This window comes from Meles meles, chromosome 6 (assembly GCF_922984935.1).
Source record: "Meles meles chromosome 6, mMelMel3.1 paternal haplotype, whole genome shotgun sequence".
Taxonomy (NCBI): domain Eukaryota; kingdom Metazoa; phylum Chordata; class Mammalia; order Carnivora; family Mustelidae; genus Meles; species Meles meles.
In genome coordinates this window covers 54,304,616-54,321,699 of record NC_060071.1, presented here as the reverse complement: position 1 = coordinate 54,321,699, position 17,084 = coordinate 54,304,616, and the positions used below count along the sequence as shown (strand labels likewise).

At 42.0% G+C, this 17,084-nt stretch overlaps 3 non-coding genes across 3 annotated transcripts; 1 reads left to right on the top strand and 2 right to left on the bottom strand.

Annotated features, from left to right (window-relative positions):
- The first annotated feature begins 975 nt into the window (after positions 1-975).
- On the top strand, positions 976-1,082 carry LOC123945312. The gene has a single exon (XR_006819158.1). It is a non-coding gene; the product is annotated as a U6 spliceosomal RNA (small nuclear RNA).
- A 12,725-nt stretch (positions 1,083-13,807) lies between these two features.
- On the bottom strand, positions 13,808-13,899 carry TRNAY-GUA. The gene is given in 2 exon segments: positions 13,808-13,843; positions 13,863-13,899. It is a non-coding gene; the product is annotated as a tRNA-Tyr (tRNA).
- Positions 13,900-16,992: 3,093 nt separating this feature from the next.
- On the bottom strand, positions 16,993-17,084 carry TRNAY-GUA. The gene is given in 2 exon segments: positions 16,993-17,028; positions 17,048-17,084. It is a non-coding gene; the product is annotated as a tRNA-Tyr (tRNA).

The following is a 17,084-nucleotide window of genomic DNA, read 5'->3' as shown; positions in this document are numbered from 1 at the left end:
AATCAAACCGCTTCTTAAACATCTTTCAACCAATGCTTAATTTAGCCTTCCATTCTCTCTACTTCCAAAAATGTAGAGGGGCTCTGGAAAAAACCGAACTGATTGTTGTTTTTTCTCACTGCTTGACTAGAATTCATCTTCTTCTGCCAATTTTCCGTGTCATTTATTGCTAAATTATCTGCTTTTCATCTTCTGAAATTTGGTTGTTATTGTTTCCTTTTCATGCTATAGTTTCAGTGGGGCTTCAGGAGGGAGTGAATATACATGTATGTATTCAATCTACCAGATTTATGCCCATTAAATTTTTTTTTTTTACCAATTTCTTTGTTGACCTTTCCTTTTTGTATCTCAGTCTCACTTTCCAGGCTTATTTTCATTTTTAAGGTAAATTTTTTGGCTGTTCCTTGAATAAAGGAATTTAATAATTTAATAAAGTGATCTGTTGATCACTAACATTTTTAGTTTTTATTTACCAGAAAATGTCTATCTTATCCTTGTTCTTGATAGTTTTTCTGCATGTGTGATTTTATGTGGCTGTACGAGGTCCTCTTCTCAGATTCTCTCCTCTTCCTCCCACTTCCCAGGTAGTGAAATGCATATTAATTTTGCTGTACTGATCTAGTCCTTTCCTCCATCTCCCTCATCAGTTCTCACCTGGCTTATAGTTGTCTGTGCTTCCAGTCAGACCCCCAACCTACTCTTTCATGCTGCTGAGAACTAGCAAAAATTTGCCAATAGGCTGATTGGATCAGGTCAGTTTCCAGTTCTTGTGTGTGTGTGTGTGTGTGTGAGAATTTTTTCATTTTTATTTTTAAATTTAAACTCAATTCATTAATATAGAGTGTATTATTAGTTTCAGAGGTAGCGTTCAGTGATTCATCAGTCTTATACAATACCCAGGGCTCATTACATCATGTGCTCACCTTAATGTCCATCATCCTCGGGTTCCTGTTCTAATTTAAAGGCCCAACTGTAGTGCTCGCTTCGGCAGCACATATACTAAAATTGGAATGATACTGAGAAGATTAGCATGGCCCCTGTGCAAGGATGACATGTAAATTTGTGAAGCGTTCCGTATTTTTATATACAATCGAGTATTATGCCTCCATCAGAAAGGATGAATACCCAACTTTTTTTATCAACATGGACGGGACTGGAGGAGATTATGATGAGTGAAATAAGTCAAACAGAGAGAGTCAGTTATCATACGGTTTCACTTACTTGTGGAGCATAAGGAATAACACGGAGGACATTGGGAGAAGGAGAGGAGAAGTGAGTTGGGAGAAATCAGAGGGGGAGACGAACCATGAGAGATTATGGACTCTCAGAAACAAACTGAGGGTTTTGGAGGGGAGGGGGTGAGGGGTTGGGTGAGCCTGGTGGTGGGTGTTGTGGAGGGCATTTATTGCATGGAGCACTGGGTGTGGTGCCTAAACAATGAATCTTGGAACACTGAAAAAATAAAATAAAATTTTTAAAAAAGAAAATAAATAAATAAAGCCCAACTGTAGGGTAGCTCCATTTGCAAAGGACAAGATTGAAGAAATTTCTTCCAGTGGGAATCAAACCAATTACCTAAGGATTCCTACATAGATCAAACTATAGTCCTCCACTCTACCAGCAAAGGCACATGCTGAGAGTGTTTGGAAAATTCTTTGTTCATACAGGCAAGAACCTTGTTTGGAAAGTCTGCCTGGAAAGATCAACACACACCTTCTATGTCTCTATGCCACAGTCATCTGTGCCCTTCCGGTCCCACCAGACCACCTCTCTCAGTCCCTGGCTTAATGTTATGACCATGAGGCACCCAGAAAGGTGAGGAATGACTCTCTTAGAACAACTCTGTATTTGAAGAGTAAAAGTGGTGAAAAAGGTTTAGGGAGGCCAAAGTCTGTAAGCTCAAGGCTAAAGTCACCTTCACCTAAGATAGTGGCCCCTGGAAGAGTGTTTTAATTGCAGTCATCCCTTCTCAATAGTCCCCACCAAGTGCTGCTTCCTTTCTTTCCAGCTAACTGCTCCGACTTGGTGAAAATGACCAAGAAAAGAAGTCTCTGCTCTGCAGGAGCAGGGGAGCTGTTAGCCAAGGCCAGGCCCTTGTCAGAGCCCCACTGCAGTCCTGCCCCTCCCCTGCAGGCTCCTCAGTCACTCAGTTTCCTCCTGGAGGTATCTGCTTCTTAAAGCAGGTCAAGGTTTAATAGCATGATTGAGACAGCAATTTGGACTTCTAAAGGGAGATGATAATGGTGGCAGGATTTTTTATTTGGTCCAGAAGACTTTTTGCAAAATGTCCTGCGGTTTAACCCTGGATCTTAAAACATTTCAAGCAAGAAACATACACAGATCAGTGACCACCTGACAGAACTGCTGTATTAATTATTTTTAAGAGCTTCTACTGACCCTGCCAGTCATGTCAGGAACCTATGGACCAACAGAAGTTTCCCTAGGACCTCCAAGACTGCCTTCTCCTGGAGGACAATGGTGGGTTCTCTTAGTCCCTCCAAATCTACACGTCAAAGTCCTCCTAGCTCTGAGGTTCCCTATAAGGGTGTTTCTCCAGTGTTGCCTTCTCTTTCTGTTCTCTTTTCGTCTTAAAACTATGCTGACCCAGGATTTGATATCCAATGCCAGAATTACTAACCATACATAAACCCACAAGAACAGAAATAGGCCAGCTCCTCCTGGGCATCAGATCATCTGCCCGTGGGTTCTGTACCTCACCCACCCTTTCTTCCACTTTTTGGTATTGCTCTCACTTTCACTATTATTTATACTTGAATCCACTTTGCTGGTCATTGAGGCCTCAACTTCTTCTGAAGACCATATCTGACCCATGTTCTCCACCAAGCACACCTGACAGAAGCAAGAGTCCCCCATTTCTTACCAAAGCCTTCACGTCTAGAAGCAATGATGTTTGTGAATATTCCAGTGAAAGTGAGTCATCTCTTTCATGAATGTGTCACCCTCTCTTTGATCCCCAGAGTCTGACATGGTGTCTGTAGTCAAGGTTCAGCCTCCCTGGATTCCCTCATAGGAACTTCAATAGAAAAGTGAAGACTCTTTGGGATATTCTGTATACACAGGAATCCAGGTGAGTGTAGTCAGCAGGGATTCTAGGGGAAGGTTTGGTTGGCTCAAGGCAGTCTACCTCAACAAGACCTACAAGGCTGCCACCTTATAGGTCTTGCATTACCAGGGGAAAGAGTAATCTCTGTGGCCTGCTGATTGCCAGTGTCATGTCGGGGAGTCTTGCCTGGCAGGTCAGGGTTTCTTTCAGACCTATCTGTCTCTCTGTGCTCTATATCTGGAGTTGCAATTGCTTGCACATGTTGGGCAAGTATTCAAGCTGGGCTTACTCTATCCTAATTTGTTCTGAAGCTCAATTTAGAATCTCTCCCAAATGATGCTTGTAAAAGGCTGGATGCTCAGAAGTTAGTGATGGCACTGTAAATCAGGGCTCACAAGTTCAAATCTCAAAGGGGTTTTGGGGGCTGAATTGTGCATTAATTGCCAGATAGTTTCAGCTTCTTAACTCTCTCCTGCTGTATTTGACAGAAAGGAGTAAGCTCCTTCCTTACTGAAAAAGATTTTGCACTTCAGGATTTTGGCTAGAAAAAAATCATTTTGGTGCTCTCTCCTTTCTGTACTGATGTAAGTTGATTTGGGTGGACCACATTGTGGGCCACAGGACACATGTTAACAATTTTAAGAGAATAGAAACTATATAATTCTTTCAAGTCACAATGGAATTAAACCAGAAATCAGTAACAGAAAGAAAGTTGGAAAATACCAAAATATTTGGAGGTTAAACAATACACTACTAGGTAACTCATGGGTCAAGAAAGAAACATAAAGTGGTATTTTTAAATATTTTGAACTAAAAATGAAAACAGCTTATCAAAATGTGTTGGATGCAACAAAAGCAGGCACTAGGGGAAAATTTATTACATTGAATACATATATTAGGAAAGAAGAAAGATCTAAAATCAATAGTCTAGCCTTTTACCTTAGGAAACTAGAAAAATAAGAGACAATTAGGTCAAAATAAGCAAAAGAAAAGAATAATACAGCAAATATCAGTGAAACTGGAAACAGGAAATTAATAGAGAAAATCAGTGAAAACAAAGGATGGTTCTTTGAAAAGATTAGTAACATTTATAAATCTCTAAATAGACTAACCAAGAAAAAATAGAAAAGACACAAATTACCAATACCAGAAATGAAATAGAGGTATCATTACTGTTTTCATGGACATTAAAAGGATAATATAAACAACTTTATGCCTATAAGTTTGATAACTTAGGTGAAATGGGACAAATCCTTGAAAGACACGTTTTACCAAAACTCACACAAGGAAAAGTAGGCCATGTAAATATGCCTTTATATATTAAAAAAAATTGAATCATGAATTAATAAACTTCCAAAAAACATCATTGTGGCCTCTACTGAGCACAGAACCTGATGCAGGGCTTGCTCCCAGGACCCTGAGATTATGACCTGAGCAGAAGGCAGAGGCTTTAACCCACTGAGCCACTCAGGTGCTCCTCTACCAGACTTTTAAGAAAGAAATATCAGGGACACCTGGATGGCTCAGTGGGTTAAAGCCTCTGCCTTTGGATCAGGTCATGATCCCAGGGTCCTGGGATTGAGCCAGTCCAGCATCTGGCTCAGTCTGCTTCACTTCCTCTCTCTCTCTGCCTGCCTCTGCCTACTTGTGATCTCTGTCTGTCAAATAAATAAATTAAATCTTAAAAAAAAAGAAATATCAGTCCTCTACCAAAAATAGAAGGAGAAGGAATACTTCCTATCTCATTCCAGGAGGCCAAAATTACTCTAATATGAAAACCAGACAAAAACATTACAAGAAAGGAAAATTATAGACTAATATCTTTCATAAGCATAGATACAAAAATCTTTAATACATATTAGCAAATCAAATCCAACAATGTATTATATACATCATGACCAAGTTGGATTCATTGTGAATATGAAGTCTCAGCATTCAAAAACTAATTAATGTAATCCATTGTATCAGCAGGCTGAAGAGGAAAAGTCATATAATCATATCAACTGATACAGAAAAAGCATCTGACATATCCAATATTCATTCATGATAAAAACTCTCCAAATAGAGGGGAACATTCTTTTTTTTTAAGTATTTTATTTATTTATTTGAGAGAGAGACAATGAGAAAGAGCATGATAGAGGAGAAGGTCAGAGGGAGAAGCAGGCTCCCCCACGGAGTTGGGAACCCGATGCAGGACTCAATCTCAGGACTCCAGGATCATGACCTGAGCTGAAGGCAGTTGCTTAACCAACAGAGTGACCCAGGTGCCCCAAGGAGAACATTCTTAACTTGATAAAGAATATCTACAAAACCTACGGCTAACATCATACTTAATTGTGAGGAACCAAATGCTTTTCTCCCTAACATTAGGAGCAAAGACCAGTGATAACCTCTTTTGTCACTCCTCTTCAACACTATACTGGAAGTCCTAACTAATGCAATCAGACAAGAAAATAAAGGCATACAGGTATAGGAGGAAAAAATAAAGCTATCTTTGTTCACAGATGATATGACTGTTTATATAGAAATTCCCAAATGGATAAAAAAAATAAAAACTAAAAAAAATTTTTCCTGTAGCTAATAAGTAATTATAGCAAGGTTACAGGACATAGATTTCATAGCTAAGAAGTCAATTGCTTTCTTATATGCCAATTTGTATTGGGACAGGAACAGGTGGAATTTGAAATTTAAAATACAGTATCATTTATACTAGCACAACAAAAAGAGAAATCTTTAGGTACAATTCTAACAAAGTATGTATTAGATCTGTATGAGGAAAACTACAAAATGCTGATGGAAGAAATCAAAGAAGAACCAAATAGATTGAGAGATCTTCTATGTACATGGGTAGGAAAACTCAATATTGCTAAGATGTCAGTTCTTCCTAACTTGATCTATAGGTTCAACACAATCCCAGTAAAAATCCTAGCAAATTTTGAGATATCGACAAACTGAAAGGTTTATATGGAAAGGTGGTAGACCCACAAGTTGGAAGACCGACACTATCCAATTTCAAGACTTACTATACAGCTACAGTGATCAACACACTAATGGTATTGACAAAAGAATAGACAAACAGATCCATGGAAGAAAAACCAGATCAATGGAATAGACTAGAAAACTCAGAAATATACCTACATAAATATAGTGGACTTTGAAAAAGTGGCAAGGACAATTCAATGGAAAAACAGGGATAGTCTTTTCAACAAATGGCACTGAAGTAAGTAGACACCCACATGCCAAAGGGAAAAAAAATAAGAATCTAGACACAGACCTCACACTTTCACAAAAATTAACTAAAAATAGATCATAAATCTAAATATAAAACACAAATAAAATTTCTAGAAGATAACATAGAAGAAAATCTAAATTACCTTGTATTTGGCACTGACTCTTGATAGAACACTGAAAGCATAATCCATGAAAAAAATGTTGCCACATTGGACTTCATTAAAATTAAAAGTTTCACCTCTGTGAAATACACTGTTAAAAGGATGAAAACACAAGGCACAGACCGGGAGAAAATATTTGCAAAACATGTATGTGGTAAATAAATTGTATTCAAAGAACTTGTATCCAAAATATAAAATGAATTCTTAAAAATCAACAATAAAATAACAAGCAGCCTGGTTTAAAAAATGGGTAAAAGATCTGAAGAAACATCTCACCAAAGAAGACGCACAGATGGCAAATAAGCATATGAAAAAGCATCATATATCATTAGGAATTGCAAATCAAAACAATGAGATACCACTACATACTTGTTAGAATGTCTAAAATCCAAAACACTGACAACACCACATGTTGACCATAATGTACAGTAACAGGAACCCTCATTCATTGCTGGTAGGAATGAAAAAAGGTACAGCCACTTTGGAAGACAGCTTGTCAGTTTCTTACAAAGCCCAACATAAGACTTAGCATATGATCCAGCAATCAGGCTCCTATGTATTTACCCAAATGAGTTGAAAACCATGATTGCACAAAAATCTGCAAATGAATATTTATAAAAGCTTTATTTATAACTGCCAAAACTTAGAATCAAGCAAGACATCTTTCAGTAGGTGAAGGGATAAATAAACTGGTACTTCCAGACAATGAAATACTCTTCAGAGCTAAAAAGAAATCAGATAGAGTGCCTGACTGGCTCAGTAGGTAGACTGTGCAACTCTTGATCTTGGAATTGTGAGTTCAAGCCCCACCTTGGGCATAGAGATTAAAAATTAAATCTTGAAAAAAAAATAAAAGGAAATGAACTATCAAGCCATGAAAAGACATGGAGGGAAAGTTAAATGCCTATTGTTAAGTAAAGGAAGTTAGCCTGAAAAGGATACTGTGTGATTCTAACTAGCCTGAAAAGGACATTGTTGTGATTCCACTATATGAGAAAAGGCAAAACTATTGGGAAAATTAAAAGATCACTGGTTGGGTGCCTGGCTGGCTCAGTCAGTGAAACATGCAACTCTTGATCTCAGGGTTGTGAATTTGAGCCCCATGGTGTGTGTAGAGATGACTTAAAAATAAAATCTTAAAAAACAAAAAGATCGGAGGTTTGGGAGGAAAGAATGAATAGTGGAGCACAGGGCATTTGGGGGCAGTAAAACTATTCTACATGTTACTATAGCAAAAGATACATGAGATAATGCATTTCTCAAATCTATAAAACTATACCACATGGTGAGTAAACTCTAAACCATAGACTTTATGTATTAATGTAGCAACATTGGTTCATTAATTATAACAAACGTATTACATGAATGCAACATTTCAGTAATAAGGGAAACTGGGGAGTAGATGACTCTTGTAATTTCTACGCAATTTTTTGTAAACCTGAAACTTCACTGTAAAAAAGTGAAGTCTATTGAATTTTTAAGAGGTTTTTAAAGCTCCAATATTTAACAATGTAAATTAAAGATGGAGAAAAAACTAAGTTTCCAGACTTTTTATTATGGTTAGATTTTAAAAGTGATACTTTTTAATTGCCTATCTTTACAATATCTACTTGAATTACATATGATAGATCAATGACTTCACCTAACTTAAAATACTCTGCAACCAGGCAATTCTTTCTGACTTTTGACTATCTAGAAACAGTAGCAGTTATGTGTATTGGCTGTTTGAGCTATCAAAAGTTATAAAGTAGTTCTTTAATATGTGAAATCAGAACACCTTTGGCCCCGTGAGAGCTGAAAAATGTGATTCATCTGATTTCAAGTTTTTAAACAGAAGTAGTTTGAGAGTTTATTAAAGATAGTGAAATAGTTTGTGTTTCTCTTAAGTAGAAGATGATAAAGAAAAGCCTTTTGTACGAATATTTATCTATTTTAAAAGTGATTAATTCTAATATCCTTTGCTTTAGATGTTAAAAGTTATTTTCCTGAAGAAGCTAAATATTTCACATAAAAATTCAAAGAAAAATTTTAAGGCTTTAAAAATGTTTTATTTAAACCTTTGGTACATATAAACATTATTTGCTAAGTTTTAGGAGAACTCATTTTTTCTAGATGAAATAAAAGTTCATAAAAAATCATTTCAGAAATGACAATGCTTTAAAAACTGATGAAAGAAGAAGCACTTAGGATAGTTATAATTTGTTTTTCTTATAAATTTTTAGGCATTCTTCATATATTTGGGATGTAAATCCTTTGTTGGATATGCAAATACATTCTCTGTGGCAGGACTTTCACTCAATGGAAATTTTTATTTAATTTTTTCAATGAAATTTTTTAAAAGAGAAGATCTTAACTTCTAATGTAGTACAATTTATCAGTTTTATATCTTTATATTTGTTTTCATATAACTTGTTTAAGAAATATTTGCCTCTCTCATTGTCATCAAGAAATTCTCTTACATTTTTAAAAATACCTTTACTGTCTTACATTACAGAGTTAGGTTTATCATTGATCATTTTACATGTGATATGTGCCTTGAATCAAGATTTATTTCCCCCATTGTGTTAGGTGAATGATCCATCACCATTTATTAAAGACAGTTTTCTCCCTTACCACACTACAAGTGTAAGATTTGTCATAAATCAGTAGCCAACCATTCATCTATTTTTAAAAAATTTTAGAGAGAATGAGGCAAGTGGGGGAGCAGCAGAGGGAGAGGAAGAAAGAGAATCTCAAGCAGGCTCCATGCTCAGTGCAGAGCCCAACATGGGGCTTGCGTGACCTGAGTGGAAATCAAGAGTTGGAAACTTAACTGATTGAGCCATGCAGGTGCCCCAGTTATTCATCTCTTTTTTTTTTCTATTTATTTCTTTTTATTTATTTGACACAGAGAGAGAGAGATCACAAGCAGATAGAAAGAGAGAGAGAGGGGAGGAAGCAGTCTCCCCGCTGAGCAGAGAGCCCGAAGTGGGGCTCGATCCCCCAAGTCTGGGATCATGACCTGAGCCAAAGGCAGAGGCTTAACCCAACTATTTCTAAACTGTACTGTTCCATTGGTATATTTGCCTATCCTTTATCACTACCACTCTGACTAAACTGTGTCTTCAAAGTAATACTGATCATTACCTGATACAGCAAGTCTTCTCTGTTTGTTCTTCAAAACTGGTTTTGAAGTTTTGACCTGAGCCTGCCCATATATACTTTATAATTGTCATGTTGCACTGCCCAATTGTGGATTTTTATTGGATTTTAAGATCATAGATTACTTTGAGAAATTTGGCATTTTTATAATATTGAGTTTTTCATTTATGTAGCTTTTCTTTTATTCTCCAGTAATATTTTGTGTTTCGTACCTGGATATTTTTTGCACATTTAAAAAGATGTGTTTCTAGGTATTTCATTGTTTGATGCTATTATATCTATTGCACCACTGGTCCTGTGCTAGCTCAGCCCTATTTGATGTTATTATAAAGGTGCTCTTTTTAAATTGTAACATTCTAACCAGTTGATGATGGTATAGAAGAATGTAAGTAATCTTTGAATATTGACTTTTAATAGTGCTAAGTTTATTAAAACCGCTTATTATTTCTAGTAATAAACCTGTAGGTTTTTTTTTTTTTCTTTTTTACCTTTGTGCAATGAAGATTTATTTTTTACTCATATCACAGTCTTGTGGGCTGCAGCAGAAGCTTGGAGATCCAGGCTCCTCAATGTGAAGTCTGCACAGTCACCAAGGATGAAAGAAGGGCACAGGATTGGCACAGCGGACACTTACATCACTTGTGCTCACACATCTCTGGCCAGGACTGCTCACCTGATCAGCTTAACTGCAAGGTGGGGGTGGGAGGAAGATGTATGTGAGCCTTCACACCTCACAACCTCACCAGAGAGACTAGAGGGAAGAGAGGGGAGAAGAGAAGGTGCTTGAGACTAATTATTGTCATTAAAAGCCATCCCACCCACGAGAGGAAGAAACATCTAGGAGGGAGTTCATTCATCAGTCCATGCATCTTAAATCCCACAACTGGTGTCAACAGTATCGTTACTTTGTAGATTTCTTTAAATTCTCTTTTTACACAATCACTTCTGCATTTTCATTTCTTCTAATGAAAACTTTCAGTATAATGTTGAATAGGAGATTAGTGGACATCCTAATCTTGTTTCAGTCTCGGAAATTTAATGCAATTTCACCATTAAACATGTTGTTAGATACAAGATACAATGAGACATTTTTTTTTTGTAGGTACACTTCATCAAACTAAGTGTGTGTTATATTCCTAGTTTACTTATCATTTTTATCATGACAGATATTGACTTTTATTAAATGAATTTTCTGCATCAATTAAAATAGTCCTTCTTTTTCTCCTCCGGTCTTTTAGTGTGGTGAAGTACATTGATTTTCTAGTTATTTTCACTCTGGATTTTTACCTCTCTCATATTTTAGCTGAGTAATGCTTCTCATCTTTGTTATTTCTCCAGAGCCATCAAGCAGATGCTTTCATATATTTTTGCAGCTTTCAGATTTCCTCAGCAGTAGGGTTAATTTGAATATCTTGCTGTGTAATTCTCAGACACTTCCTCACTTGGTTTTCACATGGAAAACCCTGGGCTCTTTACATGGGATATGTGCCATCTCTAGTTGTTACCTTAGAAGAAACGGTGAGGTTTTTTTTGTTTTCCAGTAAAGCAGATCTCTAGTTATTACTCCAAGATGTAACAATTCTCTCAGAACCCTAGTCTTTCTGGAGCTGATGTTAAAATGCTTTAGGCCAGTTAATAATTTCACATTCACTGGTGTCTGTCCTGTGCAAGGCACTGTGCAAGGTGCTGATGATACAAGAAAGAATACAGCATTGTCTCAGATTTCAAGGAGCTTGCTCCTAAAGAGGACATGAAAGTATACTATCAATATAGTGTGATAAGTGGAAATGCAAAAAGTAATCTAGGAGTACCAAAGAGGCAAAGAGGAGGAGAACCAAACTGACACTTGGGGAGCTAGGAAAAGATTCTGGTAAAAGATGATCCTGAACTGAGTAAGAGAATAGGAAGGAATTTGATAAAAGACAGACAGAAGGATGAAATCAGAGTGAGAAACTTATCATCAGCTGGTGTTTATTTTTTTAAGATTTTATTTATTTATTTGAGAGAAAGAGCACGAGGGGGGAGAGAGGAAGAGGGAGAAGCAGACACCCCACTGAGCAAGGAGCCCAACTCAGGGCTAGACCCCAGGACCCTTAGATAATGATCAGAGCTGAAAGCAGATGCTTAACTAACTGAGCCACCCAGGAGTCCCTACCTCAGGTTTATAAGCCAGGAAACATGGCATATTTTGACTGAGTCACAGAGTTTGGGTGCAGGTGGGAGTGGGGAGAATTGAACTGATCAAATTAGTTACTTCAGGGGCACCTGGGTGGCTCAGGCGGTTAAGCATCTGCCCTCGGCTCAGGTCATGATCCCAGGGTCCTGGAATGGAGCCCTGAATCAGGCCCCTTGCTCAGGGGGATGCCTGCTTTTCCCTCTCCCTGCTCCTCTCCTCAGCTTCTTCACTCTATTTCTCTCTCACACAAGTAAATAAAATCTTTAAAAATAAAGTTAGTTACTTCAGATGTGGCCCTATTGGGGCCTCCAATATTTTCAGTAAAATATTAAGATGAGGGGAAGAAACACCCACCTGTAAGGTGTCCGCCCATCTTCTGAGACAATGTCAGCCTGCCCCTCATGCTGCAGGACAGAGGGGCAGGAACTGGGTCCCACTGACTCAGACTCTTGCCCTATTATCTGACCTACTGAGGGAAACCATGAAGCTGCAGGGATGGGAAAAGCACTGGGAAACCAAGCCCTGCTTAGGAAGAAACTGCTTCTTTTTCAGGCTTTCATCTCATATGTGACTTCTCAGACACTGTTCTTCTGCCTGGTCAAAAAAGAGAAGGGAAAGTGCCTTCTGATCCTGAGTCATCATAATATCTTTCATGGCCAGCAGCCTCCAGGACCTCACTGCTCCCTATTTTAGAAAGTTGTGTTTATTAGAAAGTGCTCAGTTTTTGTTTGTTTGTTTGTTTGTTTTGTTTTTAAAGTAGGCTCCTTGCCAAAGCTGGGGCTTGAACTCACAACCATGAGATCAAGTCTGACACTCTAGGACATTCTACCAACTGAGCCACTCAGGCACCCATCTGATATCTGATACTTAAATAAGAGAACTGTGCCACTAAGTGCCCCAAGATATTTCAGTCTGTGTACAATATGGAACTTGGCAGGCAATACCTGTCTCAGTTCATAATTCTCAGAGTACATTTCTTAGCAGACAAGAAAAAAAATTCTAAATGTAACGGTGGAAGCATCGGCTCAGTCTATGAAGAGGTAGAATTCTAGAATGTCAAAGAGAGGCCAAAGATTCCATTCTTGATTGCATGACTCTAATTTTTGCATATGGTGATATTCAAACCTCAGATCTCTTTGTGGAGAAAGAGCTAAAAAATTCTCATGTAGATCATCTGTGTGTGCCAAATGGTGTGAACAGAGGAGGACCATTGCTCTTACAACAAGAGCTACAAACCTCCAAGAGGCAAAAAATGCAGTACAAATAAAACCTGTGTCTTCCAGAAGCAACAGTTGAGACATGAGACCAGCCACCTAAATAGTCCACTGGGCAGTTATAACCAGCTCTCTGAAACCGCGTGGACAAAACTGCATTTGCATCCTACAAATGTCAGCTAAAGTGAAGTAGAGAATTGGCAATTACTTGAAAGTTCTCCAACGGCAATTCTGTACAAATACTACACTAAGCGGGAAAATGAGCAGTTTCTGTCTCTCTAGGTCAAAGTACGTACACAGCATCAGGGTCAGGAAACAAAAACACACAGAGACAGAAAAAAAAGAACAGAGTATCACTGGAGGACAGATACAGAGTGAGAGTAAAGTCTTCAAGAAGACCATAGTTGACAGTGACCCCTACCGTGGCCTATATGTTTGTGTGCCTCCAGGGCTTGCCCTGAGCAGCACCTGTTTGGCCACCTCTTTGGCAGGGATCCGCCCATTTGGGCAAATTGGTGCTGATGGCAGAACACGGGGCACAAGTGGTGGGAGCATGAAACTGTAAAGTGCAGAGGATGGTGAGGGAAGTGGCTGGTCAGGGCTGCTTCATAAAGCAGGAGCAGGGTGGACTGTTTTGAGCTGCAGGGCACGGGTCTGGTGACTGCGGAGAGTTGGTGCAGGTGTGTTCCCTGGGGGCTGCACACACAAAGCTGTAGGAGTGCCTCCGGGAAAGTGTTTCCCTGGCTTCAGCCTGTGTTGCTCGGCCTTTGGCACTAGCGGGTACAGGCCTTCATGAGGACCGGCAAAAGCATCAGGCACCTCCTTCGAGCCGGAGTCGAACCAGCGACCTAAGGATGTCCACACACGTGTCTAGTCTACAGTCCTCCGCTCTACCAGCTGAGCTATCGAAGGGTGCGCGATGTCAAGGCTAAGTCATTGCTCTTTCTGGAAATGACGGGACCAAGACACCGGCCGCCTCCAGGTGCCCTTTGCCTCGGATTGGTCGGAAGTTCCCTTTGAAGCGAGCCAAACACGCGAGGCGACCTGACAGTAGCCAAGCACCCCGCGGCGGCGATTTTCAAGACACCTGGGCCCGGGCTCTCACCTGTTGCCTCCTTTCTCCTCTCGAGTTCCTTTGTTCAGTGGGAAGGGTCGGGGGAAAGTCGGCCCGGGGCCAGAAGCCGGATTAGAGGGGGAGGGGAAGGGGGCGTTGGCGAAAGGGTTGCGTGAGTTCGGGTGGGGCAGGGTTTGCGGAGGAACGGAAAGGGGAACCCACCCGGGAGGGCCCCGGGTAGGCGGCCGCGAACTGCAGGACCTCAGGCTCAGGTGGAGAAACGCCCCCTCTCGGGGCCCTCGGCCCCCTCCTCCAACCCAGGGTTCTGACTTGCCCGCTCCATCCCCACGCCACCCACCCATGCACCCGCCCACCACGCCCCGGGCCCGGCTGCCCCCCAGGACATCGGCTCACTTTCGGCGCTGGGTCACCCACCGGGAAGGGATGGAAAAAAGGCTCTGGGGCTAGGCGGAGACACCACACCCACGGGACCCGGGCGTCGCGACCAATGTGACTCCCCTCCTCCCGCAGCTCCTCTCCTGGGCGCCCCTCCTCTGCGCACCGACCCGGATTTGGCAGGGGCGGCTGCTAGCTGAAGTAGCTCAGGGTTCGGTGGGCTTCCCGGAGGCGCACGGAAGACAAGAGGGGCCGAGATGCCCGGTGTGGTCCCGGGTGGACTCGTTTGCTCTGGTTGCACGTCTTGCACAGACATTTCAGATCCCACCTAGTGTGAGCTCGCCTTCCCCAGAACACCCCACCCACCCAGCGAAGGTCCCCCAGAGGCCCCGCAAGCCACCCCCAGTGCCCATGCCTGGAGCGAGTGTGTGATCACCTCCTGAGTGTATATCTGCGCCTGTGAGGACAGGGAGAGGGGCAGCAAATTTTGCAGGAAGGGTCAGCCTGGAAGACGGGGGTTCACCCTCCAGTGTGCTGCTCACCAGAGGCCACTGCCCCCCTGACCACACCCTCCGACTAGATATTTCCCCAAAGCTAGGTTCCCAAAGATTCAGCGCCTCCACATGGCATTCAAGGTGCATAACCAAGAAGGCCTACATTTCTACCTTTGTTCCCGCTCCCCTCACCTCTGCAGATGGTGACATTCACTGCTGGCGGTTCTCCGTGGCTGCAGAACTATAGGCTCCTCCTGAAGTCACTTGTGGGGGCCTGATGACACCGCCTCTTGGACCAGTACAGACTTTACCAACTCAGGCTCTATCGGAGTTAGCAGTGAGACAGTTGAGAATGCAGAGGGGCAGAGAGACAGGGAACAGCTTGCCAATAAAGGAAGATATGTGGGGATACACAGTCCACAGTTTATGAGTCAGAGCCAGAACGGAAAAAGGTACTTGTGGGCCCAGGGGTCTGGGGAGGGCAGGGCTTCGGAGAGCCACACTCCAATCAGGGATCTGCTGCAAGTCCTCTCTGTGATGCACCCCAGCTGTCCATCAAGTCTCTGGACTGTCCTTCCACATGAGAAAAGAGTGCAAGGGCCACTGCCTTGTACACTTGCCTGCACCCAAACTCCCCATCCCACCGTCACTAGCCTCACACCCCTGTAACCTGGCTCTGCCCCTTGGTAAAGCCCTGATCTTTTCTATTTTGTGGAAGCTTAACCCATTTCCTCCTGGGTGCTTTCTGACTGCGCCACCCCATCTGCTTCTTGGGAGTGGATAAGGCAGGGGGAAATGCTGCCCATTTAGCCTTAAGTGGTCAGCACCCAATTTAGCAAACTGGTCGGAATCCACAGACCAATGGCCTGTGTGAGGAGGTAAGTAGATGACAGCTGCTACCTACATTACCAATCCCAACCCCCACTCCCACTACACTTCTGCTCCCTGCCTTTGCCGCCTATGGCTTTCATTCTCAGGGCTCCGAGTTTCGTCTGTGTCTGCCCTTTTGCTTTCAAACTCCCTTTCTCTCACCTGTTTCTCTGTCTCTCTCTTTATCTCTATTTTTCTCTCTCTCCATCAGAAGTTGCAGGGGAATCTGTAAAGGTGTGTTTATTACCATGGTAGAGAGGGTTAGCAGTCATTGCTCTTTCAAAGGAACAAAAACCCACCTGCAGCCAGAAGAACTGGTGTGGAGGCATGTGAAATGAAGTTCACCAGCGGCCACCGCCCTGTCTTCATACTGACAGCCAACCTGAACAGGCCCCTGAAGTTCTCATGGTGATCATCAAGGCCCACCGAGAGCCCAGCTGTCTCAGTACAGGAGAGCCCTGCCTCCCTCCATACAGGAGGACAGTTGGCATGGTCTTCAAAAAGCTCAGGGTAGAGTTCTTTCCCACAGCTGGATAAAGCACAGTGGAAAGACAGTTTCCTGTCTCTGTAGGCCTCTGTATTTATGAGCCATTTGAGTGACGAGGAAGGAGACCGACAGTGGGAAAGAGAGACCCTGAAGTATCCCGCACGCAGACAGGCAGAGAGATAGAGACAGAGTCCGAGTTTGGGCTAGACAGAAGTGAGAGAGTAAGCATCCTCCGAGGAAGCTGAGAAGGGGATTGAGACAGAGATTGAGGGGGTGGGTTTTCAAGAAAGATGCCCTGGTTGTCCAGGACTCCTGTGATGGCCTGTGTGCTTATCAGTCTCCAGTGGCTTGCCCTGGGCAGCTCCCGTTTGCCCATCTCTTTGGCAGTCTGTTTAGCAAACCAGTGGTGGTGGATCATGGAGCTGGAGCACTGGGCGCACAAAAGGGGAAAGGGCATGGGAGGAGGGGGCTGGCTGGCTAGGACTGCTTGATAAAACATGAGTAACAAGCAGGCTGTTTTTGAGCTGCAGGGCACAGTCTGGTGACTGCGGAGAGATGGTGCAGGTGTGTTCCCTGGGGGCTGCACACACAAAGCTGTAGGAGTGCCTCCGGGAAAGTGTTTCCCTGGCTTCAGCCTGTGTTGCTCGGCCTTTGGCACTAGCGGGTACAGGCCTTCATGAGGACCGGCAAAAGCATCAGGCACCTCCTTCGAGCCGGAGTCGAACCAGCGACCTAAGGATGTCCACACACGTGTCTAGTCTACAGTCCTCCGCTCTACCAGCTGAGCTATCGAAGG